This window comes from Bos indicus, chromosome 21 (genome assembly GCF_029378745.1).
Source record: "Bos indicus isolate NIAB-ARS_2022 breed Sahiwal x Tharparkar chromosome 21, NIAB-ARS_B.indTharparkar_mat_pri_1.0, whole genome shotgun sequence".
NCBI classification, from domain to species: domain Eukaryota; kingdom Metazoa; phylum Chordata; class Mammalia; order Artiodactyla; family Bovidae; genus Bos; species Bos indicus.
The window spans coordinates 689,639-717,636 of NC_091780.1; the positions used below are offsets into that span (position 1 = coordinate 689,639).

At 40.1% G+C, this 27,998-nt stretch overlaps 1 long non-coding RNA gene and 1 pseudogene across 1 annotated transcript; one reads left to right on the top strand and one right to left on the bottom strand.

Annotated features, from left to right (window-relative positions):
* LOC109575113 (ankyrin repeat domain-containing protein 26-like) overlaps window positions 1-27,998 on the bottom strand; it is a 502,197-nt pseudogene that overhangs the window by 241,735 nt on the left and 232,464 nt on the right.
* Window positions 14-27,997, top strand: LOC139178155 (uncharacterized). The gene is made up of 4 exons (XR_011562539.1): window positions 14-355; window positions 13,500-13,535; window positions 20,415-20,840; window positions 25,109-27,997. It is a non-coding gene; the product is annotated as an uncharacterized lncRNA (long non-coding RNA).

The following is a 27,998-nucleotide window of genomic DNA, read 5'->3' on the forward strand; positions in this document are numbered from 1 at the left end:
ATTTGGAACATACTTACGGCTTGAATGGGCGCATTTAATGCTGTTTGTTTCAGGATTGGCTGCATATTCGTCCTAACATTCTACTGAGAGATGGCAGCCTTTCCCACCCTCTGGGCCCTCCCACTTTTCCATTTTGTCCGTGTGCCCAATTTTGGAGCCAGCCCTCTAGGATCTCCCGGCCAATCAAGAGACCACACATTGTTGCCTAAGAGACCCCGGATGCCAGTGAAAAGATTTACAGGTAGTGATTGGCCTACTGGAAGGGGTGGGGGCTAGACGGAGTCACAGAAACAGCTATGGCAACACCAGCACTAGAGGCTTGAGGAGAAAGACTTGAAGAGAAAGACTTAAAGAGGTGAGAGCAGTGATCACTGCATGAAAAAGATGGAGACTTTTAAGAGCTCTTCTCTCAGGTCCTCCTGGGCTTCTCACGAGCCTTGGCAGTGACCCCGGGAATTACATTCTGCTCTGTATTAGCAGTTAAATGACCAGGTGCATCATATATATGAAATTAACAACCAACAAATAATTACTTCTATGCTTATCAAAGCATTAGGTGTTTGCATTGTTTTATAGTTTATCTTTGTTTCCACCTAGTTGAATATAAGATGAATTCATATTTAAATCTAACCATACCCTATTTCCTGATCATTTCCTGGTAATCTCTATTTCCTTCTCTGATGATACTGCAGCGTACAATGGGTGAGCTGTGTGTTAGTGGAGAAACTCAACCGTGTTCTGCTCTGTAAACACCAAATAAAAACCCGATTATCCTGAGTCTAACCCCAATGCTCGGTTCCTAATGTTGAGTTGTACCTTCTTTGCCACTAGCTTTAATCCTTAAACCACCTCACCTCCACTATTGTGTTCATTCATTCCGCTGATTGAGACAAGGTTTTATTGAGCACCTACTGTGTACTACTGAGTTTAGGATTCAGGTGAGCACATTCAGAAAACCACATTAGCAGAGAAGCACCGGTTTTGTACCACATTCTCTGGTCTGAAGTTCAGTGTGTCTGTACAGATAGAGCATAAAGGGAGAGGAAGGAGGATGAACCAAAAAGGTAAATTCATGGTGTACCTAGATTAGCATGCTAAGGATTCTGTAGCCATTATCGAGTCTCTGAAGGTTTTTGAGCTGAAAAATGACTAACAGACCTTTTAAAAAATACTTCCCTGAATAGAGTAGTGGTTAGCCAAAGTAGGGAGTAGGGAAGTGTGGAGTTATTGATCAAATGGTACAAACCTTCAGTTATAAAAGGAATAAGTTCTGGAGACCTTATATACAGCATGGTGACTATGTGGTGATGGTGGTGGTAGTTTAGTTGCTAAGTTGTGTCCCACTCTTGCAACGCCATGGACTGTAGCCCACCAGGTTCGTCTGTCCATGGAATTCTCCAGGCAAGAATACTGGAGTGGGTTGCCATTTACTTCTTCAGGGGATCTTCCTGCCCAGGGATCATGGTGACTATAGTTAATAATAATATATTATATACTTGAAATTTGCTAGAAGAGTAGATCTCAAGGGTAATCACACACACAGAAGTGCACAAATGCACACACATGCACACATGCACACACACACAGTAACTATGGGAGGTGATGGGTATGTTACATAGTTTGATTGTGGTAAGCATCCCACAATGTGTACATATACTAAAACATCACCTTAAATATATACATTTTTGTTTAAAAAAACCCTCTTGTAATAGACTGTAATCTCCATTATAGTCAAGACTTGTCTTTATACCTGTAATACAGACCTAATAAGTCTTTAGTGAAGTTGTGCATTGGTGACAGTGTGAAGAATGGCTTTGAAGATGGGATTGGAGGTGTGTTACCACTGGAACTTTACCAGAGGACCTATCCTTGCCTTTAAGCATGACACTAGAAGCACACACTGGGGGTAAGGGCCATAAGCCCTTTTTCTTCCCCTTTATCCGAAGAAAAATTAAAGGGGAACATGCAAGGACAGCCATTAAGGGGGAAAGAGGTCATGAAAAAACAACAGCAAGGTTTGTATGTAGAAGGAGGGAAGGCAACTTGCTTTGTCTTGTAATTTTTTTGTATGTTGTATGAAAGCGTCTGAGTGGTCTATACTGTGAACCAGTGTGGGCATGCAGATATGCACACTGCCCATCTTCTAGAGTGGACAGAGGAAAAAGCTGTAAAAGGATAATGACAAAAACCAGGGCAGGATACCTCCATTTGCCTGTTTCAGGAAGACTGTTACCAGGCCCATCTCATGAAAACCAAACTTTATTCAAGTTGATTTGAAAAAAAAAGCCTAATTGAAATAATTTCTAGCTCTGAAGAACCAGGAAGGGGAAAAAAAAAAAAAAAAAACAATGCAAAACCTTAGGGAGGACCTGGAAAAGCTACTTTGTCCTAATCAGAAATCATGCTTAGAATCAGTCAGGTTTTTTTTCTACTCAAACTGGGAAAAGAGTTTCTGAGCTTACAACAGAAGTTTTTAACCTGGTATAAGCAAAATGTAATGTTAATATGCATTTTTCTAGGGAGAAGATTCATAGTATTCATCATATCCTCAAAGAGTTTTATAGCCCTGAAAAAAATAAAATAAAAGATTGAAAACAATTGGTTTAAGGAATCCCCTGGCTGTCCAGAGTTTGGGACTCTGTACATTCATTGCCGAGGGCCGGGGTCAATCCCTGGTTGGGGACTAAGATTCTGCAAGCTAAGTGGCTTAGCCTAAACAGATAAATAAAAATTAAAACACACACAACACACACAACTTCAATCAGTTTAAATAGAAGAAACATCAAACATGAATAAATAGCAATAAAAAAGGAAATATGTGATTTTTAACTGAGCAGATCTAGACTCAGTGACCATGCTTTATATATTTGCCTGCTCATGTGTATTTTTGTAGCAGCCAATTAATAATACTGTAATGAAATCATTTCTTACACCTTTGCAACTTAGCTGTTAGGAGCTAAGAATGTGAGGGCTCATCTAAACATCCTTAATTTCCCCTTATTCCAGTGGAATGGTATCAGCAGGCAAGTGCAGGAAGATATTATCTATGGTTTAAAACCCTGAGGTTTTAAAACTATTGGCTTTCTCTTCAGCTATAATTTAAACCTGAGAGGGAATATTACATGTCAAGTGAGAGTCACAAAATTTCAGATCTAGCATTTGGGGGAATCCTCTGTAAGTCCAAAACTAACGTTTTTTTAATTAAAAAAAATATTTATTTTTATTTATTTGGCTGTGCCAGGTCTTAGTTGTGGCATGTGGATCAAAATATTGTCTGGGTGAATTCCCTGGTGGTCCAGGGGACCTGGGTTCTATCCCTGGTCAGGGAACTACATCCCACATTCCCTAACAAAGACCTGGCTCAGCCAGATAAATAAATAAAAATAAATATTTTTTTAAATTGTCTTATATTTGTTGCTATAATTTTTGGAGCCTTGGGTCAGGCAGGCAAATCCTGTGCAGTCCCTAACTCAGCATCACTGCTTTGGATATGAAACATACCTTCAGAGAGGAAGAAGGCACAAACAAACAGAAACACTGAGGATATATACTGAAAATGCCATCCATCTGCTTTAAATATTTTTTACCTTAAAATATTTTGTTGTGCCCCTTTCAAGGACAGGCTTTGAAGACCTCTGGAAATAACAGGAAGTTCTAAGAAAGTCTGTGGTGATGCTATCTATTTTATTTTTTTAACTTTTTATTTTGTGTTGGAGTGTAACCAATTAACAGTGTTGTGGTAGTTTCACATGAACAATGAAGGGTCTCACCCATACATATACATGTATCCATTCTCCCCTAGCCAGGCTGCCATTGACCACAGTTCCTTGTGCTATATTGTGGTCCCTGTTGGTTATCCATTTTAAATATAGCAGTGTGTACCTGTCCAAGTCAATCCTAAAGGAAATCAGTCCTGAATATTCATTGGAAGGACTGATGCTGAAGCTGAAGCTCCAATTCTTTGGCCACTTGATGCGAAGAGCCCACACATTAGAAAAGACCCTGATGCTGGGAAAGATTGAAGGCAGGAGGAGAAGGGGATGCCAGAGGACGAGATGGTTGGATGGCATAACTGACTCAATGGACATGAGTTTGAGTAACCTCCAGGAGATGGGAAAGGACAGGGAAGCCTGGTGTGCTGCAGTCCATGGGGTTAGTCGGACACGACTGAGTGACTACTTGCAAAAAGTTTCAAAGCTAGTAAGTTTTAGAGCCAGGATCAAAACTGTGTAATGTAAAAAGTTTTGGTTGCAAACAACAGAAATAGATTATAGCTAATGTGTGCATGCTGTGTGCTTAGTTGCTCAGTTGTTTCCAACTCTTTGTCACCCGCCAGGCTCCTCTGTCTATGGGGATTCTCCAGCCAAGAATACTGGAGTGGGTTGCCATGCCCTCCTCCAGGGAATCTTCCCAACCCAGGGATCGAATCCAGGTCTCCCACATTGCAGGCAGATTCCTTAACATCTGAGCCACCAGGGATGCCCCTACAAGAAGGGTCTTCTAGCTAATGTAGGTGAAATTTATTGAAGGCTATCAGGTGGCTCACAAAATGGATAAGAAAGGACATGTGTGCATGCTAAGTTGCTTCAGTCGTTTCTGATTCTTTGTGACCCTGTGGACCATAGCCCACCAGGGTCCTCTGTCCAAGGGATTCTCCAGGCAAGAATACTTGAGTGGACTGCCATGGCCTCCTCCAGGGGATCTTCCTGACCCAGGGATCAAACCTGCATTTCTTATGTCTCCAGCATTGGCAGGCAGATTCCTTACCACTAGCACCACCTAGGAAGCCCCTCCAAGAAGAGTCTAAGAACAGCTTAACAGTCTACTCAGAGCATCTACGGTACTTTGAATGATCACCTTGGCTGTAAAGCAAGGATAAGCCAGCATCAGTTACCTGGCCTAGCTTAATCTCATGACTGGGAAAGGGGAGGCCACCTTGATTAACCAACCCAGCAGACCCTAAACACTGAGGGAAAAGTAATCCCTTATGGAAATTAGAGTGCTTTAATCCAATGAAGGCAGACATAGGGACTTCCCTGGCTGTCCAATGGTTAGAATTGGATCATAAAGAAGGTTGAGCGTTGAAGAATCGATGCTTTTTAATTGTGGTACTGGAGAAGACCTTTGAGACTCCCTTGGACAGCAATGAGATCAAATGAGTCAATCCTAAAGGAAATCAACCCTGAATATTCATTGGGAGGACTGATGCTGCAGCTGAAGCTCCAAAACTTTGGCCACCTGATGCAAAGATCCGACTCCTTGGAAAAGACCCTGATGCTGGGAAAGATTGAAGGCAGGAGGAGAAGGGAGGCAAGAGAGTATGAGATGGTTGGATGGCATCACCAACTCAATGGACATGAGTCTGAGCAAACTGGGAGATAGTGAAGGACAGGGAAGCCTGGTGTACTTCAGTCCATGGAGTTGCAAAGAGTTGGACACAACTTAGTGACTGAACAACAGCAGTCATGGTTAAGACTCAACATTTCCAATACAAGGGATGTGAGTTCCATCTCTGGTGGGAGGACTGAGATCCCACATGCCGTGAGGCCACAAAAATGAAGGCAGACATATACAGTACTGGGTGTACTGTATATTTTCCCCAGTGTATTTTTCTCAATAAACCCAAATCTGTCCATATATAAATTCTTGGCCTTGTCCATTGTACTATTCTACTTCTTAAATATGGGAGCAAGCTAGAGCCCTTGTTAGCTAGATGTCAGAAAGTTAACAGAGGAAGGATGTCACAAGGGACAAAATGGAGTAGTTCAGATTGCACGGTGATTTTATAAATACTTCTTTCTGACCAATATGGTATGTTCTTCGCTAAGAGTGATTCTGATTTTTTCCCCTTGGTCCAGTGAAAATCAAACAGAGTTAAACAGACCTGGATCTGGTTCTGTGTTTCACCACCTACTGTCTGTATAACTCTGGGCAAAGCATGGAACTTCAGTGAGCCTCATTTTCTTCATCTGTAAAATAAGCTAAAACCCACCACCTTACCATATTGTTATGGGTTTTAATTGAGCAAATCTGTTAAGTGCCTGACATATAAAATACTCCCAGTAAATGTTATTCTCCCTCTAGTCCATGTCCCAGTGTACTAAAAAAGATTTATGGTATTAGTATTTTTAGTATTCTGAAGATTGTGTGATTCATTTCTTCTGCAGGTGTAGTTTTTCTTACAGAAGAATATCCAGTTATTTCATGATGGCATTTTCACCTCCAAAAAACAGAAATGGCCCCAAAATGCAGACAAAGATGAGTACCTGGACACCCCTAAACCATCAGCTTTTGAATGACCGGTTGAGTAATGAGAACTACTGTATTAGTTGAAATCATGCTTTAAAGGAAAAAAAAAAAGCATTAAAATTTTGGTAATCAAACCATGAACAGGAATTGCTTAGGATTGTATAGTGGATTAAAAAAAAAAAAATGAAGGATTTCTTCAAAAATTTTAATTGAAAAAAACTGAAATAAATTTAGAACAAAAATAAAGAAAACTTTAATTGAGCCCCAGTTACATGGCCAGAGTTGGCAAGAGATACAGAGTTTCTGCTTAGAAAGAAAGCTCTTAGGGACTTCCCTGGTGGTCCAGTGGCTAAGACTCTTTGCTCCCAGGGCTGGGGCCCAGGTTCTATCACTGGCCAGGAAATTCAGTCCCACATACTGCAACTAAAGACCTTGTGTGCTGCAACTAAGACCCAGCACAGCCAAATAAATTAATAAATATTTTTTAAAAGATTTAGGAGATGAGAAGGAGGAGTGTCTACCAGCTCCCCTTCACCTCCATATCCAACTGGTTTTCAGGTTCTGTGAGTCTTCTTCCGAGGTCTCTTCATCCAGACCCCTCTTCTCCTTTGACTTGTGCACATCCAGCTCCATGTTCTCAGTTCACACACTCAGCCCCCTTCGCCTGGCACATTGCAGTAACCCCTCAGCTGGTTTCACTGTCTCTAATCCATCCTCTATTCTGGTCCCAGAATGATCTTTCTAAAATACCAAACTAATCCTATGAAGCAAAAGCGATAACAGACTGCTCCAAAGGATAAATTCCACCCTACCTACTGTGCATAGCACTGAGGACCCTTCATGTGTGTTAGTCACTGAGTCATGTCCGAGTCTTGGAGACCCCATGGACTATAGCCGGCCAGGCTCCTCTGTCTGTGGGATTCTCCAGGCAAGAATACTGGAGTAGGTTGCCATGACCGCCTCCAAGGGATCTTCATGACCCACGGATTGAACCCAATGTCCTTTGTATCACCTGCATTAGAAGGTGAGTTTTCTTTTTTTTAATTTATTTGGTTGCAATTTTTGTTGAAGCATGTGAACCCTTAGTTGAAGCATGTGGGATCTAGTTCCCTGACCAGAAATCAAACCCAGGCCCCCTGCATTGGGAGCATGGAGTCTTAGCCCCTGGACCACCAGAGGCTAAGCAGTCCCAGCAGGTGAGTTCTTTAACACTGGCTCCACCTGGGAAGCCTGAATAGCTTTTGTCAAATTTTATGAGAATTTCTAGGGAATTCCCTGGTGGCCCAGTGGCTCAGAGTCTGTGCTCCCAATGCAGGGGGCTGGGTTCCATCTGTGTTCAGGAAACTAGATCCCACATGCTGCAAGAGTTTGCATGCTGCAGCTAAAGAACCCACATGGCACAACTAAGACCCAGTGCAGTCAAATAAATAAAAATGTTTAAAAATTTCATGATTATTTCTAGATGAGCAATGATAAGAGAAATAACAATTTCTATTAGAAATGATATTTATTTTGTTGTTCAGAACTCCCATTTTATCACCACCCCCATTTTTATTTTGGTTTAGTTAGGTTCTAGTTTGGAGTAAAAGTATTTTCAAAAATCTTAGCCTGCTATATGTAAAATAGATAGGCAATGGGAATTTGCTGCATGGCTCAGGAAACTCACACAGGGGCACTGTATCAACCTAGAGGGGTGGGGTGGGGAGAGAGAGGGGAGGGAGGTTCAAAAGGGAGGGGATATATGCATACCTATGGTTGATTCATGTTGAGGTTTGACAGAAAACAACAAAATTCTGTCAAGCAAAATCCTTCAATAAAAAAATAATTAAAATTAAAAAACTGTCAAATCACTATGTTGTACACCTGAAACTAACATTATATTATATGTCAATTATAATTCAGTAAAAATTAAATATAATAAAAATTAAAAAAATCTTGGCCCGTGTATATACCCATATGTATGTGAATGAATGTATCAGTACTTAGACACTCACGTGGAATTTGCATATGTATACAGCAAACTGTTAATAGTGTGTGCACATGTGCTCAGTCTTGTCCAACTCTTGGCAACTCCACAGACTGTAGCCCTCCAGGCTCCTCTGTCCATGGAATTTTCCAGGCAAGAATATTAGAGTGGGTTGCCATGCCCTCCTCCAGGGAATCTTCCCATCCCAGGAATTAAACCCACGTCTCTTTATGTCTCCTGCATTGGCAGGTGGGTTCTTTACTGGTTGAGCCATCAGAGAAGCCCAACTATCAATAGTGATTTCCCCTAAAAAGTTGGACGACACGGAAGAGTGGGAGGGAAGTCTGTTGGAAGAGAGAGTTTTTGTTTTTTACCGTATATAGTGCAATGATATTTAACAATTTAAAAAACAAATATAAGTAAAAGCAAGCAAAGAACAGTAATGCTGAGAATTGAAAAACACAGGTTCCAGATCAGCTATACTAAATAATCTCCTGCTTGACTTCAGCGAGTCTCTTATGCCTCTAATCTTTACTACCTGCCTTTGGAAATTGAGTGGCTTGGATCAGATGACCTCAAAGGCCCCTTCCAGGTCTAACATTCTGAGACTGTGAAAAGGGTTAAAAATAGATACCTAAGTTTACAGCTGGGCAGACTGTGTCCATAAGATAACTTCAGGGGCATTTCTACACTTCTATAACAGGGCATTTGCCAATGATCAGCGTAATTTTGAGGTCCTCTTTTTTTGTTTTGGCCACACTGCACAGCATATGGGATTTTAGTTTGCTGGCCAGGGATAGAACTCAGGCATCCTGCATTGCAAGCATGGAGTCTTAAACACTGTACCACTAGGGAAGTCCCTGGTTTTTGTTTTAATTTTGCCTTTTTTCTATTCTGTAGTAAAATGAAAAATATGAAACTGTTTCAGTCTAAAATAAACCTCATAGGAGTTTAACTTCACAAGAGGCTTTAAGCAGAGAGATTGAATTCAAATGTAGATGCAAAAATTATAGCATCCTCAGATTACAAGATAATTCAGACCTTGTGAAAACGTTGAGAGGAGGAATGTTTTATAAGTATGTATTTCTTTGCTGTCTAGTGTAGGGTTTTTTTTTTTTTTTTCCATTTAGTGTTTTAATTGAAAGTGATCAACATTTCTTTTTTTTTTTTTGTAATGTGGTTCACACATGTAGTACAGTACACATGTAGTTAAAAGGGTGTTCTGAGAAAAAGCACCTAACCGCCATCCATCGGTCATAATTTAGGAGCCCCAAATGTCTTATGCCTCCATGGTAATGATGTCACATGGTGAAATATGCAACCACAGTGTCAACAGACTAAAATAACAACCATGGGATTTTAACTTAACAGCAGGCTCTGAGTAAATTGTGATGTAAACAAACTGCAACATTCTGCAAGGAAAGACGATTCTCTCTAATGTTTTCCACTTGAAGTGATACGTTTCTGGGCTCTTTTTTTTATTTTAATTGAAGTATGGCTGATTTACAATGTTGTGTTAGTTTCAAGTGTACAGCAAAGGGATTCAGTTATACATATCTATTCTTTTTCAGATTCTTTCCCTTATGGGTGATTACACAATATTGAGTAGTGTATGTAGCATAAGTAGGTCCTTGTTGGTTATTTATTTTATATATAACAGTTTGTATATGTTAATCCCAAACTCCCAATTTATCCTTCCAACCCTCTTCCAACTTTTTAAGATCAAAAATCTGATTGCAAATCCTTGGAATAAAGACTTGCTCCCAACCAGAGACTATAAGATTCTGAGTCTGCCTGAGGGCCTGACAGTTAGATAATTTGTTCCAAATTATACTTCTTGTCAAGGGTAGAGTCAGAGCCAGATCTGAGTTTGTCTAGTGTTTATCTTTCTGCCCATCATGCCTATCAGTTCCTACCTGACTCTAATCGCCTTTTGGTGAAGAACTGGATTTGCCTGGACTCTGCTTAGACTTGGTCATTGGCCCTCTGAAGACCCTATCTCCTATCCTCTTTATTTGATTTTATTATCAATGACTGACTTTATTTATTATTTATTTATTTAAATATTTATTTTATTTATTTGTTTGACTACACTGGGTCTTCATTACGGCATGCAGGATCTCTAGATGCAACGTGTGGAATCTTTTTAGTTGCAGCAAGTGGAATCTAGTTCCCTGACCAGAGATGGAACTCAGGCCCCTACATAGGGAGTTTTGAGTCTTAGCCACTAGACCACCAGGGAAGTCCCCCTGCCACTTTCTTGCTGACTCTCCACACCCCTTCAAGTCAGTGCCCCTTTCTTTCTGATGCCTTCTGTTGTCACTGGACACCACGATGGTCCTCCCAACCTCCTTTTGAAAGGAGGTTGTCATCCTGGGACCTAATTGTTTTTGTTTTTTTTTTCCCACTCTTAGGTCAAACCATGGGCAGCAATTCATTGAGAATGTAGGGCTTGAGGTCAGAATAGGGAAGATCAAGTTTGGGAGTCAGAATAGAAAGACCATGGTTCTAGCAGGGTTTCCTAGGTGTTAGTGATAAAGAATCTGCCAGTCAATGCAGGACATGCAAGAGACGTGGGTTTGATCCCTGGGTCAGAGAGATTCCCCTAGAGTGGGAAATGGCAACCCAGTCCAGTATTCTTGCCTGGGAAATCCCATGGACAGAGGAGCCTGGCAGGCTACAGTCCATGGGGTCTCCAAGACTTGGACATGACTAAGCACGCTTGCACCACATGGCTTTTTAGTGAGGAAACAAGTATATTATTCAGCTGAACATACAGTCTGGAACCAATGATTTTTCTTTAAAATCTATAAAGGTAATCCTTTGGGCCTCTGCTTATCCTCTCTAAAACACAAAAAGTGAACAAAAAGATCCTAAGATTCCTTTTAGCCCTAAAATTCTATGACATCTGAATCTCTTGTTGTTGTTCAGTCAGCAGGTGTTTTGTTGAGAGCTTCCCCTGGAACCTGTGGATCATATAAGGGAAAGTAGTTGTAATCTACCTGGGAAGAGAAAATGAACAGAATCACCTGGCAGGCAATAGCGAATCCTAGAAAGGCCAGGTGGAGCATGGGCTGCAAGTGGAGGAGTTGGGAAGAGTGAGACCAGTGGGTGCCAGAAAATTGCTGGTGCCTGAGAGTTAGGAGGGGAATTAGATGCTTGATAGGACTTTGTTAGACACCAGAGAAGGGTTCAGGAAATGTGTGAATCCTGATTTTTCTCTCTTTTTTTTGTTATTCTTTATTTTTTCTTGGCTGCCCTGAGTCTTTGTTGGTGCACGAGGGCTTTCTCTAGTTGCAGCGAGCAGGGGCTAGACTCTCGAGCTGCAGTACATGGACTCTAGGCCGTGCAGGATCAATAGTTGTGGATCACTGGCTTAGCTGCCCTGAGGCATGTGGAATCTTCCCTGACCAGGAATGGAACTTGTATGTCCTGTATCGGCAGGCATATTCTTAACCCCTGGACCACCATGAAAGCCCTGAATTCTGATTTTTCAGTCTTCTAAAAAATTCTATAGGTTGTTTTATTTTATTTTATAGGCTCTCTTCTATTTCCTTTTTCTTTGTTTGCTTGTTTTGACCACTGCATTGGCCTGTGGGACCTTAATTGCCCAACCAGGGATTGAACCCTTGCTTTCTGCAGCGGAAACAGAGTCTTAACCACTGGACCACCAGGGAAATTCCCTCTACTATTGTCATCTAGAAATTCTGAGATCATCTTTCACTGTTATTTGAGGGTCCTAGTAGCCCAGGGGGCAGTTAATTAGGAGGGAGGAGAAAATGGTATTCTTTTTCTTCTTCTCTAAAGTATAAAAAGTGTCTACCTGTGATATATGATATTCCCTGGTTAGTAGTAAAGATGGCATTTTACAGGCCTTGAGGTTGTTGTTGAATCAATTATTTCAGTCTCCATTTTGCCTGCCCTTTGAAAGCAGAATTTAAGAGTCTAAAAAAAGAAAGGAAAACAGATCTGTTGGAAGTATGAAATCAGCTCCTCATCCTCCTCCACAAAAGGGAAGAAATAGCCCTGAGCTAGTTTCTAAATAGGAATGTTCTGACAGTGCGAGAGAATTTAGGAAGTGCCAGGAGGAAGGGAAAACATGGAGCCCAATTTTGAAAGCCGACAGCACGCAGGGTGGGTGCCAGAGAGACAGTCACACCTGTTACCTGCTGTCTCTTGCTTCCTGGCTCCAGCTTGCCCTCCTCTGCCAAACCTTCTCACTCGAGTTGTCTGTCCCTTCCTCACCCATTCAGATAGATACACAAATGACTGAAGCTCAGGAGGACACCTCTCCACTAATATGTAAATACACTCACATATTAGCGATACATCCAAAAGATATTCATTGTCACAAGCATATTCATTCCTTCCAGCAAGCTTGAGCACCTGTAATATGCCACGTACAGCACCCTGTGGTGAAGAAGTCAAGGTGAATAAGACATAATTTCTGTCCTCAATGGTATATAACAACAAACCTATACAGATAAACACTGAGCTATAAGCCCAGAGGTGCACATATGCAAACATATATGTAATGTACACCCACTGGTATGTGAACTCATGAAATAAAAAAACATAGCTACTCACTCATAAATTTCACAAGTTCTAATACTAGTCATGCTGAAATATTTGGAGGGAGGTTGTCCATTTTCCTATTTTTCCTTTGTCAGTTTTGTCATCGCCTTTCATATTCCAAAAATGATTTCACTTTATAGTTCCCTTCTTTTCTTATTTTTTGCCTTTAAAAAATTATTTATTTTCTAAGATAAATTGTCTCACATGGAGAAACTGAGAAAAAGGAAAGTTTGCTCAAGTTATAAATAAAGTTACCCTTTCAGGTACAAAATCTGTCTCTTTATACTCGGTTGATAAAATGGAAAAGACTGGCAATATTTAGTGATTGATCCTTTAATGATGTCTTTTTAAAAATTTATTTATTTTATTTTTGACTGTGCTGGGTTTTCACTGCTATGCACGGGCTTTCTTTAGTTTTGGCAAGCAGAGGCCACTCTCTGGCTGCAGTGAGCAGGCTTCTCATTATGGTGGCTTCTCTTGTTGGGGAGCAGGGCTCTAGGGCATGCAGGCTTCAGTTCTTGTAGCACTTGTGCTCAGTTGCACCTAGGCATGTGGAATCTTTTGGAACCAAGGATTGAGCCAATGTCCCCTGCATTGGCAGGCAGATATTTAACCACTGGACCATCAGGGAAGTCCTAATGATGTCTTTTTAATGGGTATTTTGAACCACAAAATATGAAATCATTCCATCTTTTTTTTTAAATTGTAGGTATTTGAAGAAAGAAGAGCTCTGCTTGGAAAATGGGTAACTATTTAAAGTATACTTGATTCTAAGTCAGAAAGAGAAAGACAAACACCATATGAATATCACTTATATGTGGAATCTAAACTGTGGCACCAATGAACCTACCCTCAAAACAGAAACAGACTCACAGACATAGAGATCAGACTTGTGGTTGCCGAGTTGGAGGAGAGAAGGGAGCAGGACAGACCAGGAGTTTGGGGTTGGTAGATGCAAGCTATTACATTTAGAATGGCTAAGCAACAAGGTCCTACTGTATAGCACAGGGAACTATATCTAGTATCCTGGAATAAACCATAATGAAAAAGAACATTAACAAAGGAATGTATATAAATCTATATATCCATATCTAAGTTACTTTCACACTTCCTCAAAGGATACACAGTCTCGATGACCATTGTCCATGATCAAAGTACAGTAAGTCCACTCTGTATGAATGAGTTCTGTTCCAAAAATGAATTCATAGGTCCAATTTGATAGTAAATCCAACACAGTCAGCCTTGGTACCCAACTAACACAACTGGCTACACCCCGCTGTTTGTAAGCTTGCTTCCAGACATCCTGGGCTTGAAATTATAAAACTTCTCTACTGTACTGAAAAGTACACAAAAGCACAGCCACCTGTAGTGGATGGACACACATGACCGTGCACACCAGACTCATGAACTAATGTGATTGAACATGCGAACACACATTCGCATTTTTGAAAGTTCGAAACTCAAATGTTTTTCTCTATCCATTTCTGGCTAATGTGTATTACTCATCAAATTCCTCTACAGTCTCAGTGAGAGTCTCTTCCACCCAAGAGAACTGGAAACATGGTCATACAAAAATGTGTACGCTAATGTCCACAGTGGCATTATTCATAATTGTCAAAAATGTAAACACCCAAACGTCCATTTGGTGAGAAATGGATAAACAAAATGGGGTCTAGCCAAACAATGGAATAGTATTCATCCTTAAAATGAAAGGCAGTTCTATTTCAAGCTACTCATGAATGAACTTTGAAGACATTGTGCTACGTGAAATAAACCAGACACAAAAGGACCAATATTGTTTGACTCCACTTTTATGAAGTTCTTAAAATAGGCAAATTCACAGAGAAAGAAAGTAAAATAGAGGTTACGAAGAAATAGGGATGTTATTTAACGGGTAGAGTTTCAGCTTGAGTTTTAAAAACAGTTCTGCAGATGGATGGTGGGGATGTTGCACAACAGTGTGAGTGTGTATCATGTCACTGAACTGTACATTTAAAAATGGTTAAATTTTAAAAAGCATGGGCAAGAAAAAAGAATGAAGTACTAATATATGCTACAACATAAACTTTGAACATAGTACGCTGAGTGAAAGAAACCAGACACCGAAGCCATCTAGTATATGATTCCATTTATATGAAATAGTCAAAATAGACAAATCCATACAGACAGAAAATATATGAGTGGTTTCTAGGGGCCAGGGAGCAGAGGAGGAGTGACTGACTGTAATGGGTATGGAATTTATTTTGGGAGGTAATGAAAATGTTCTGAAATTAGACAGTAGTGCTGGCTTTACAGCCCTGTGAATACATGAAAATGCTGGGTGGTGTGGTGTATGAATTGTACCTTAATTTAAAAAAACAAATCAGGATCCCTTTTAAAAAATTATACTTTGATTTCTTTAACTCTAGATGTATATAATGAACTTGAAATAGTCCATCTTTAAAGCATACAGTCAAAGCCTTCTTTCCTTTTAATAGAGCATCTTTGCCCCAGAATATAGCAGTAGACAGAATATCCTACCCTGTGAGTTACTGAGATCCATTTTCCCGTATGTCTTAGTCTATTCCAGGTGCTATAACAGAACACTGGTGGGGGCGGGGGCTTATAAACAGCAGATAATTTATTTCTCATAGTTCTAGAGGCTGGAAAGTCCAAGATCAAGGTGCTAGCAGACTCGGTGTCTGCTGGGAACCTGCTTTCTGGCTCAGAGACTCTCCATGTGTCTTCACATGACAAAAGGGCTAACAGGTCATTCTGTAGTCTCTTTAATAAAGGACATTAAACCCATTCATGAGGGCTTCCCTGGTGGTTCAGTGGTAAAGAATCTGCCTGCCAATCAGGAAACTATGGTTTGCTCTCTGGGTCAGGAAGATCCCCTGAGTAGGAAGTGGCAACCCACTCCAGTATTCTTGCCTGGGAAATCCCATCAACAGAGAAGCCTGGCAGGCTACAATCCATGGGGTGGCAAAGAGTCAGATACAACTGAGAGACTGAGCATGGATGCTCGCAATCCCGTATGTGAATGCTCTCCTTCATGACCTAATCCTCTCAAAGGCCCCACCTACCTCCCTGGGTCATTACCACAGGGTTAGGGTTTCAATTTCAGAATTAGGGGTGACATAAACATTCAATCCATCATAAAGCTCTGTATCTTACTGTTCTTGTTTGTCTGATTTAGTCACCACTTCTTTTCTGTACTGGTCTATAAGCTCCAGTCTAAAGATATTTACTAACCTAAAGAAGGAAAAAAAAGTCATGTACACCATGTTTCTGGAAGACTTTACATATCCTCTGGAGAAAGAAATGGCAACCCATTCCAGTATTCTTACCTGGAAAACCCCATGGACAGAGGAGCCTGGCAGGTTACAGTCGTGGGGTCGCAAAGAGTTGGACATGACTGATCGACTTCACATTACTTTTACTTTTACAAGAAAAGGGACAATATTGATTTCCTTCAGGAAAGGAAAACTGTCTAAAGGGTGGAAGAGACTCTTTTTTTAAAATTTTATTTTATTTTTAAACTTTACATAATTGTATTAGTTTTGCCAAATATGAAAATGAATCCGCCACAGGTATACATGCGTTCCCCATCCTGAACCCTTCTCCCTCCTCCCTCCCCACACCATCCCTCTGGGTCGTCCCAGTGCACTAGCCCCAAGCATCCAGTATCGTGCATCGAACCTGGACTGGCAACTCGTTTCTTACATGATATTTTACATGTTTCAATGCCATTCTCACAAATCTTCCCACCCTCTCCCTCTCCCACAGAGTCCATAAGACTGTTCTATACATCAGTGTCTCTTTTGCTGTCTCGTATACCGGGTTATTGTTACCATCTTTCTAAATTCCATATATATGTGTTAGTATACTGTATTGGTGTTTTTCCTTCTGGCTTACTTCACTCTGTATAATAGGCTCCAGTTTCATCCACCTCATTAGAACTGATTCAAATGTATTCTTTTTAATGGCTGAGTAATACTCCATTGTATATATGTACCATAGCTTTCTTATCCATTCATCTGCTGATGGACATCTAGGTTGCTTCCATGTCCTGGCTATTATAAACAGTGCTGCGATGAACATTGGGGTACATGTGTCTCTTTCCCTTCTGGTTTCCTCAGTGTGTATGCCCAGACAGTATGGTACTGGCACAAAGACAGAAATATAGATCAATGGAACAAAATAGAAAGCCTAGAGATAAATCCACGCACATATGGACACCTTATCTTTGACAAAGGAGGCAAGAATATACAATGGATTAAAGACAATCTCTTTAACAAGTGGTGCTGGGAAATCTGGTCAACCACTTGTAAAAGAATGAAACTAGAACACTTTCTAACACCATACACAAAAATAAACTCAAAATGGATTAAAGATCTAAACGTAAGACCAGAAACTATAAAACTCCTAGAGGAGAACATAGGCAAAACACTCTCTGGAAGAGACTCTTATCTGGAGAGCCTTTTGTGTCTTTTGAATTTTTAATCATGTGAATCTTTTTAATCATGTGAAGGTAATATCTGTTCAAAATAATAACAAAATTTTATAAAATAAATTCACTGAAAATGGCAAAATTAGAAATACCCGAAATTTAAAATCTAGCTAAGTTTTTCTCATATTGTATTTGTGTTTTTAAACTAACTTTGTTACCAACAGCTTAAAAAAGAGACTTATAAAAAAAGCAAATAGATAAAATAAAAAGGGACATATTTAAAATGACTATATTTGAATTTTCATTCTACTTACTATGAATGTAAATCCCTAAATTAATATAACCAGGGCTAATGTTCAGGCAGAATTCATTGGTATGGCTGAGCAGCCTCTGCCTATTTTGATTGGTTGATAGCATTGCCAGTTGTTAAACATTTTTAATATCACCCTGGATAAAATTCAAGGTCTTCAAACTTTTAAAAAGATCTTGTTAATTCTTTTATTTTACCATAACTAATAGAAGCATATATTTCAAAGGTCACTGATATTTGCAAAGATCACTAATTATCTCTCTACTCCAATCAGCCAAACTATAGGGTCAGGCATGGTTTTACCATGCTCCTTGTACATTGCTTGATGCTATCAGGCATTTAATAAATATTTTCTAAATGAATAAATGGTACTCACTGGTTTTTCTCTTTTGCCCAACAGCAAACTTATTCCATAAATTCACTAGATTATATGGTAATCTTTACACCTCCATGAAAGCCACAGGAATTAAGTTTGAAGGGGATATTTCCAGTTTATTTTTATTCAATTTTCTCTCTCCAGTTTAGGTTTAGGCTTTATTTGTCTGTGTGTTTTATGAACAACATAACAGATTGATAGCATAAGGAGTGCATTTTCAATAAAAAAAAAAAAAAGAACGGAGAGAAGTAAGTAAGCATACAGGTTTTTTTTTGTTTTTTTTTTTTTTTTTAATTTTCCTTTATTTATGGCTGTGCTGAGTCTTCCTCGCTGCACAGGCTTTTTTATAGTTGTGGTGTGCAAGATTCTCATTGCCAGGGCGTCTCTTGTTGCAGGGACTGGGCCCTAGAGCCTTCTCGTTTAAGTTGTGGTGCATGGGATCAACACAGGCTCAGTAGTTGTGGCACACGGGCTTAGTTGCTCCGCTGCATGTAGGATCTTCCCAGATCAGGGATCAAACCCATGTTACCTGCGTTGGCAGGTAGATTCTTTACCACTGAGCCACCAGGGAAGCCCAAGGATACTGATTTTTAAACTTAGCATTACTTGGGATTTTCATTGTAGGAGTCAAGTATTGGCTTTAAAGCTCAATCCCATATTAGAAGTAAAGTCACTTTTAAAAACAATCTGGATAGTAAGGGGCAAGGTGTAATGTGAAACCTAGTCAATGATAGACATTCCAAAAAGTATTTTATATTTAGCCATGTGTGCATGCTCAGTCATGTCTGACTCTTTTGTGACCCCATGAACTATAGCCCACCAAGTTTCTCTGTCCATGGGATTTTTCAACAAGAATATTGGAGTGGGTTGCCATTTCCTTCTCCAGGGGATCTTCCCAACCCAGGGATCAAACCCAGGTCTCCTGCATTGCAGACAGATTCTTTACCAGTGACGCCCAGGATAATATAACCAAAAAGCAAAAAATAAAAATAAAAATAACAGCCTCTTCCTTCATCTTGACCTCACTGCCTGAGAACGTTCCTTTCCTTGTCATTTGGTGTGCAATGAGTGGCACTGATGCCCTAGCAATGGTCCTCGCATCTTGAAAGTGCGGCAAGAATCCTTGTAACAACTACTCTGAAAATGGGATTTTCACAATCCTATTGTCAAGAAATCCTGAAAGGCATTAAAAGTAACTATAAAATATAATTGTGATATGATATAAGATAGTATTGTTGCTGTTTAGTAACTAAGTCGTGTCTGAGTCTTTTGCGACCCCATGGACTGTAAACCCACCAGGCTCCTCTGTCCATGTGATTTCCCAAGCAAGAATACTGGAGCCAGTTGCCATTTCCTTCTTCAAGGGATCTTCCTGACCCAGGGATTGACCCCTTGTCTCCTGCTTGGCAGACGTATTCTTTTCCACTGAGTCACCAGTGATGGTCATATAAGATAGTATAGCATAAAATAATGTAGCACAATGTCATATACTAATTATATGATGTTAATATTAAAAAGGAACTAACTGTAAAATGAAGTATCATACATGGTACTAGGATAAGAAAACGGTCTTAGCTGCTCCCCTACCTCACACATTAGATCCCTGGCTGTGATGGTATGGCTCTTTTTTCTTAAAGAGCTGAAGCAAGAGATGTGGAACAGATATATATATATACTACTATATATATATATAATAGATTTGAAAAAAAAACCAAACAAACAGGAACCTACTGTATAGCACAAGGAACTATATCCAGTATCTTATTATAACCTACAGTGGAAAAGAATCTAAAACAGAATGTGTGTGTGTGTGTGTGTGTGTACATATATAAATCACTATGCTAGATACCTAAAACACTGTAAAATAACAATGCTTCAATTTAGAGATTTTTTTAAAAAAAGAGAAAGATACTGGGCAATTACCAAATTCATGCACAGTTAATTCTTCCATGGATTATCTACTTTTTGGATTATTCCCAGCACCTTTCAAATTCCAAGGGGATTTCCCCCAGCTGTTAAGCATTCTTCTCAGTCATCTATCCACCTGTAACTGGTAGAAGTTCAAGGAATGCAAATTCATTTTCTATTAGACTAAATAAACACAATTAGAAAGGAGAAACCCCCAAGGCAAAGAACACCTATCAAAGCCAAATATAAATTATCTTTGACTGTTATAATCAGGGAAATAAATGAGAAACCAATGTAATTATCTTTTTAATCTCTAGAGGGACAGGTTTGAATATTTTCTTTTATAGATTTCTTCAGTGCTTTATAATCCTAATGTTCTTTTATATTCATTCTAAATCACTGTTCTTCAATCTGAGCCTGTTTTCCTCTGGGCATCCCTGACAATAATTGAGCTGACCTCAATCCTTGCAAATGTGCTTCCTGTCCTTGTTAATGTACAAACATGGTAACTTTATGCTTTGTAATTTAATTATTGTGTATCTAATGATTTACCCTTCATGCTTATTATTTTTAATATCACTATGATATTTTCTAACAGGGGTCCCCAACCTCTGGGCCACAGACCCACTGGTACCTCTCATCAGATCAGCAGTGGCATCACATTAGAAATAAAGTGCACAATAAATGTAATGCTGTAGTTTTTCCAGGAGTCATGTATGGATGCGAGAGTTGAACCAGAAAGAAGGCTGAGCGATGAAGAATTGATGCTTTTGAACTGTGGTGTTGGAGAAGACTCTTGAGCATTCCTTGAACTGCAAGGAGATCAAACCAGTCAATCCCAAAGGAAGTCAGTCCTGATTATTCATTGGAAGGACTGATGCTGAAGCTGAAACTCCATACTTGGGCCACCGGATGTGAAGAGCCGACTCATTAGAAAAGACTGATGCTGCGAAAGATTAAAGGCAGGAGGAGAAGGGGACGACAGAGGACCAGAGGGTAGGAAAACATCACTGACCCAATGGAGGTGAGTGTGAGCCAGGTCCAGCAGATGGCGAAGGACAGGGAAGTCTGGCATGCTGCAGCCCATGGAGTTGCAGAGTCGGACATGACTGAGCGACTGAACTACAACAAAATGTAATGCGCTTGAATCACCCCGAAGCCATCCCTCCCTGCCTGTTCCCCCCGTCCGTGGAAAAATTCTCTTCTATGAAACTGGTCCCTGGTGCCAAAAAGTTTGGGCACCACTGTTTATAATATTAGCTACCATGAGTACAATAAGTCATACACTCTTTTAGGAATTTTATACATATTTTCATTTCTTTAATCTTCCCAGTAACTCTAAGTTTAGGTATAATTATTCAATCAATGTATAAAGGAAGAAATTAAGAGATTCTTAGTGAGACTCTGAATGGCCTCACTCCCAAAGCCCCCATGCATCCTTAATGCTGTATTTTCTCTTATCATGTTGATGAGCTGATTCACTATTGTGAGGCATTTGGGGTTATTTCTGATTTACTGCAGTGATAATTATATCCCATAAACATTTCTTCCCTCATCATCCTGGGTCCCCACATAGCTCAGTTTCTACAGAGTAGCACGTAGCACTGCCCAAAGTAATTTTAAAGGTGAATACCAATTTCCATGTTGTCTCTCAAAGAAGAATCACAGGGGATTCAATTCAGAACTCATAACACTACTTACCAGACCCGCTTTCTTCATTCCCCAGTCCTCTCACACTGTATAACTGCTGGAAGGACAGTTAAAGTCTGAACCACCACAAACTGCCTACATACCAAAACCCTGCAGCCCTCCTGTCTCCATATGCCCCCCACTGGCTCCTTTTTTTAGAGATCACCGAAGCATGGTGGGCTGGTCCTTCCCCTGGCCCTCACCACTCTGGTCTGGCTTCTCTATCATTCTAATAACCCATCCCCAAAGGAAATAAGTCTCATATTATGTTAGTTAGAAATATGGACTGTGCAGAAACAGGCGGAGAGGAAATCTGGGAACATTCATACATGAATACATTTTATTCACTTATGTGTAAGTTAAGGTTTCTGATTTTTTTTTTTTTTTCCATTTGAGAGTCCCCCCTCCCCCTTGAATGATAGTGTCCAAAGTGAGATTGATGAGCACTGAAAAGATCTGGTAACAGTGAATAGTTTTTGTTTTATTTAAAAATCTTTGGTTTGGCTGCACTGGGTCTTTGTTGCAGCACACAGGCTTTCTCTAGTTGTGGCATGTGGGATCTTAGTTCCCCGAGCAGGTTATCAACCCTAGTCCCTTGCATTGGAAGGCAGATTCTTTTTATTTATTTGTTTATGGCTGAGCTGCGTCTTCGTTGCTGTGTGTGGGCTTTCTCTAGTTGTCGTGAGCATGGGACCACTCCTCCCTACTTAAAGGACGCAGTCTTCCTACTGCAGTGGCTTCTCTGGTTGCAGAGCACAGGCTCTAGGGTGCTTGGGCTTCAGTCACTATGGCGTGTGGGCTCAGCAGTTGTGGCTCTCAGACTTACTTGCCTTGCAGCATGTCGACTCATCCCAGACCAGGGATGGAACCCATGTCTACTGCACTGGCAGATTCTTAACCACTGGACTTCCAGGGAAGTCCCACAGTGAATGGTTTTAATCAGGAAGTACTCCAACTACTTTAAAAAAATAGATCCTATGATTACAAAGAAGTTGACCTGTCATAAAGCTTAAAATACATTTTTACTTTATATGCCTTTTTTATTTTATTATTTTTTTAAGGGCTTCCCTGGTGGCTCAGATGGTAAAAGCATCTGCCCGCAATGCGGTAGACCTGGGTTCGATTCCTGGGTCGGGAAGATCCCCTGGAGAAGGAAATGGCAATCCACTCCAGCACTCTTGCCTGGAAAATCCCATGGATGGAGGAGCCTGATAGGCTACAGTCCATGGGGTCACAAAGAGTTGGACACGACTTCACTTTCACTTTCCTGCCTTTTTAGGTGGTCAATATATTTTATGATTAAAACTAAAGTATAAAATTCTGATTACTTTATAATAACTAGCAAATATCTATTGGTGAAATGCAATAGCGTATAAAATACAAGTAGCCCCAAACTTTCCTGTTTTCTCTTCTCTAATGGTCTAAAGAAGAAAAACAGAGATTAAGACTCTGATAACAGCTCCTTCTGCTGCTGGCTGTTGCCATAAGAACCTTTCTTTTGGTTTTGGCCAGCTCTCACACTCTCATCTTTGATCAGTCACTAATCTCGGGACTGGTTTGGGGTCATCACTGGGGAAAATTGTGAAGTAACCAAAGCGTTTGTTTGGTATGCCCCAGATTGCTTTGGCATGTACTTCCTGTCTCTGGCACTCTTTTTTTTTTTTTTTCCAGGTCCTCCTATAAACTTTTCCTTTCCAATCATATCAATCATTTACATATTAGTAGGACTTTAACTCGGAGAAGGCAATGGCACCCCACTCCAGTACTCTTGCCTGGAAAATCCCATGGGCTGAGGAGCCTGGTAGTCTGCAGTCCATGGGGTCGCTAAGAGTCAGACACAACTGAGCGACTTCACTTTCTTTTTTCACCTTCATGCATTGGAGAAGGAACTGGCAACCCACTCCAGTGTTCTTGCCTGGAGAATCCAAGGGACAGGGGAGTCTGGTGGGCTGCCATCTATGGGGTCGCACAGAGTCGGACACGACTGAATCGACTTAGCAGCAGCAGCAGCAGGACTTTAACTGGAGCTTCCCAGGTGGTGCTAGTGGTAAAGAATCCACCTGCCAATGCAGGAGACCCAAAAGACACAAGTTCGATCCCTGGGTCGGGAAGATCCCTTGGAATAGGAAATGGCACCTTATCCCAGTATTCTTGCCTGGAAAATTCCATGGACAGAGGAGCCTAGTGGGCTCAGCAAAGAGTCAGACAAGAGTGAGTGACTGAGAACACACACACACAGGACTTTAACCCTATATACTCCCCCTTCTCAGAGATATTTGCTTGTATTGCCTTATCTCTAATTGTGAACGCAAAGGTTTGTTTCTGGTCCTGGAGTTTTAATCACTAATGAGCTGATGTAAACTGTGGGGGAAGACTGACTGCCCAGGTGTCTTCTCTTAAGGTTGTACAGACAGTCCGTGGCTTAAGATGCTTTGGCTTAGCAACTTTTTGGCTTTACAGTGATGCAAAAGTGATAGACGTTCAGTGGACACCATATTTAAAATTTTGTATTTGGGTTTTTTTGGGAAGGGTGGCTAGCCATGTGCAGTAGGATACTTATTTATGGTTCTGGGCAGCCAGTGAGCCACAGCTCCCAGTCAGCCACTCGGTCACAAGAGTACAGGCCAAATACACTTAAAACCATCAGTACCCAGACAGCCATTCTGGTTTCACATTCAGTGTGCTTGTATACCTGCTAAGTTGTGTCAGTCATGTCCAACTCTGTGCAACCCCATGGCCTGTAGCCCACCAGGCTCCTCTGTCTATGGAACTCTCCAGGCAAGAATACTGGAGTGGGTTGCCATTCCCTTCTCCAGGTGTAGTAGTCAATAAATTACATGAACTAGTCAATGCTTTATTCTAAAATAGGCTTTGTGGTAGATGATTTTGCCCAACTGTAGGTTCATGTGAGGGCTTCCCTGGTGGCTCAGTGATAAAGAATACCTCTGTCAATGCAGGAGACTCAGGTTTGATTCCTGGGTCAGGAAGATCGCATGGAGGAGGGCACGGCAACCCACTCCAGTATTCTTGCCTGGAGAATCCCATGGACACAGGAGCCTGGTGAGCTACAGTCTATGGGGTTGCAAAACAGCTGGATATGACTTAGCGACTAAACAACAGCAAGGAGCATCAGGGTTCATGTAAGCGTTCTGAGCACGTTAAGGTAGACTGGGCTAAGCTAGGATGTTTGGTAGGTTAAATGTATTATGTGCATTTTTAATTTATGATACTTTCAACTTATGATGGATTAACTGGGATATAGCCCCATCAGAAGTTAAAGATCTACATTTTACAAGTCTGTATATATTCTCAGTTTACGACTATGACCAGCTCCCAGATTTTTCTGTAACTCCAAGTTTTGAGGTCAAGTGCACGTCTGTCCACACCGGCCTTGCTTGGGCTCACTCACACACATGTGAGAAAGAACAGATAGGTAGCAAACCATGGGGTGTACTTGTTAGGGAAAGAAATGCATGCAATTCGTTAAGAATAAGTTACTAAACTCACTTTCTATGCAGTTCTTTATCTCTTTCATAATGCGTCTCTGGTGTCAGACTAAACCTGGAGCTTTTTTTTGTTTTGTTTTCCTTTTTTTTTTTCCAGTTTGACAAATGGATGGACACTCAGAGGAGAAGAATCCTGACAGTCCTGTTAGAATGCTGCTCCCTATCACAGCAAAAGTTCTGCTGTTGAAAGCTTCAGCAGAAAATTCCAGCAGAAGCTCTGGATTTTACTACCAAGCTCCCAAAGGTGTTATCTTTATACATCATTTCTTTCCTGGACCCCCAAAACCTTTGTCGCTGTGCACAGGCACAGATAAAGAAGCAGGGTTCGGTGTTTTGTAAAGACAGCCTAGAAAACACTGAACCTTGAGGGAAAAAGAAAGCACACATACAAAACCGAGCACCAACAAGACGCTAACCACGTTTCATTTGCACAGTTTGGATTGGCCCCATCTCTTTGTGTCTGGCTGTGTACTTAGCGCTCAAAGGGGAGAAAAAGTAAGCCATCGCTAAGTGTCCGTAAAATAGTATTAGCCAGTTGGGCAAATATATACACATGTATATAATGGTTCATCATCAGAATAGTCTTATATTGCAGAGCAGAGGACCATAGTAAAACTGAGAGTGTAGAGTGCAGGCCATTCATAAATAGAAAAGCATGAAATAAGGTGCTAATGTGATAAATACAGAAGCATGTGAGACTAAAGGAGTTCAGAGTGGGCAAATGTGCTCACAGGTTGGAAAAGCATCTGACCATTATTTTCTTACAAATAATTTCATGGTGTATTCAAGCATATTTTTTAAGATATAAAATTGATAGTCATTTTGTTGATTTCTTTTCATAGTCTAGAAAGACCAGAAATTCCCTGTTACTGTGCATTCACATGGTAACTTTAGTTTTTAAAATTAAGAAAATGAATGCAGTAAGATAGATGACATTTAATAATTGGTGCTGGGACAATTGGGCAGTATCTGGAAAAAAATTCTAGAAGGATAAAAGATTGACATGAAATTATGGAAAACCATTCCCTACTCAAAGGAGGGAATTCCCTGGTCCAGTGGTTAAGTCTCTGCTCTTTCATTGCTGAGAGCAGAAGTTCAATCCCTGTTTGGGGAACTAAGATCCTGTAAGCCACCAGGCATGACTAAAGAGGAAAAAAGTGTAATTAAAGGAAATCTAGGGAAGGAAGACTTTGTGAGTAATCTATAATATTCAGAGCCTCAAAATAAAATGTATAACTTAAAACCTTTATTTATTTTGTATATTTGGTATATATATTATATATGCTTTATAAATAAAGAAAGCAAGATTTTCAGTTGTGATTATAAAAGTTAAAATTTTCTCCATCGAGAAGAAAACTGTAAATAAATACAGACAGTAAACAGGAGGGAGCTCCCTGGGAGTGGTTAGGACTCAGTGCTTTCACTGATGAGGGCTCAGGTTCAGCCCCTGGCCCAGAGACTATGAACCCACAAGCTGCTGCAGTGTGGCCCCCCAAAATTAAAATGAACAGGGGAAAAACATATTTCCAGCAAAGGGGTAATTTTCTTATTTTTTAAAGAACGACTATAAATCTACATTAAGAAGAAAAAAAAAAGTAAAGCCTAGCAGATAAATGAGCAAAGGAAGTGAACAAATAGCTCACAGAAAGAAAAGCAGATGTTTCTAAAATAGATAAAATGCTTAGCCTCCTTTTCATGCCATCGTTTGTGACTCATATGGATTGAGTTTCTTTTTTTCTTCTTTCAGTTTCTTTTTTGATGATAACATTTTATATTGTTAAGGATGTGGGGAAACAAGCACCTTCATATGTTGCACCTTCATAGATAAATTGATGCAAACACCAAGGAGAGCAATTTGGTAGTACTCAATTTTAAAATAAAGATTCCTGGACATTCCCTGGCGATCCAGTGGCTTTCACTACCAAGGGTGTGAGTTTGATCCCTGGTCAGGGAACTGAGATCCTGCAAGCCATGAGACATGGCTAAAAACTTTAAAAATCTTTTTAATAAAAAAAAAAAAAAAAAAAACACACACACACAAGATTACCTTTGGCCAGTAGTTCCACTTCTTGGAGTTTGTCTGATGGGTATACTTCAACACATGCAAAATGTCTGTCTATATAAGAATATTGCATCATTGTTTGTAGTAGCAAAAGGTTGGAAACAATGGAAATGTCTGCTAATAGCAGACTGGTTGCAACTATCTCCTCAATATATCATCAATAAAACAACAAAGGTGCAGAATTATCCTACCACTTTGGAAGAATAAAATAATGTATCCATATTTGTTGCTCTTCTGGAATGGCACACAAGAAGCCAGTAACAATGGTTACATTCACAGAGGGAAATGAGTGGCTAGATGACAAGGATGATAGAGGCTTTTTTTTTTTTTACTTTTTTTACAGTGTGCCCCTTGGTATCTTTGAATTTAGTATTGATGTACACATATTATTCTAAAATTGCAACAATTTGTTTTTTAAAAAACATAGTGTTTTAAATGCCCAGTAATAGAGTATCACTCCGCCATATAAAGAATTATTAGGCAGTCATTAGAAAACATGTTTTGGAAGAACAGAGATGCTTATTATGTGTAAAATGAAGAAAGCATGATTTTATTTTTTTTATTTTTTATTTTTTTAGAAAGCATGATTTTAAATTGCATGCAGTTTCCCAATTTTGCTTTCATATATACCTGAAAAACAGAAAGGAAAATAACTCTACCAGCTTGTTGATAATGTTTGGTCATCTCTGATTGACAGGGTTCTGGGTATTGTTTTTCTTCAGGTTTCTCAGAATTTTCATGTTTTTCACAATGAGAATGTTATCATTCCAGGGAGATGTGATACGAAATAGATAATCTTATCATCTATGTATACCATATGTCAATCTTGGTAGATTTCACCATTGTATTTAATTTCCCAGAACTGACTGTGAGGCAATTGTTCTTTAGCTAGATTTAAAGTAAACAATAAAGTCATTGCACCAAG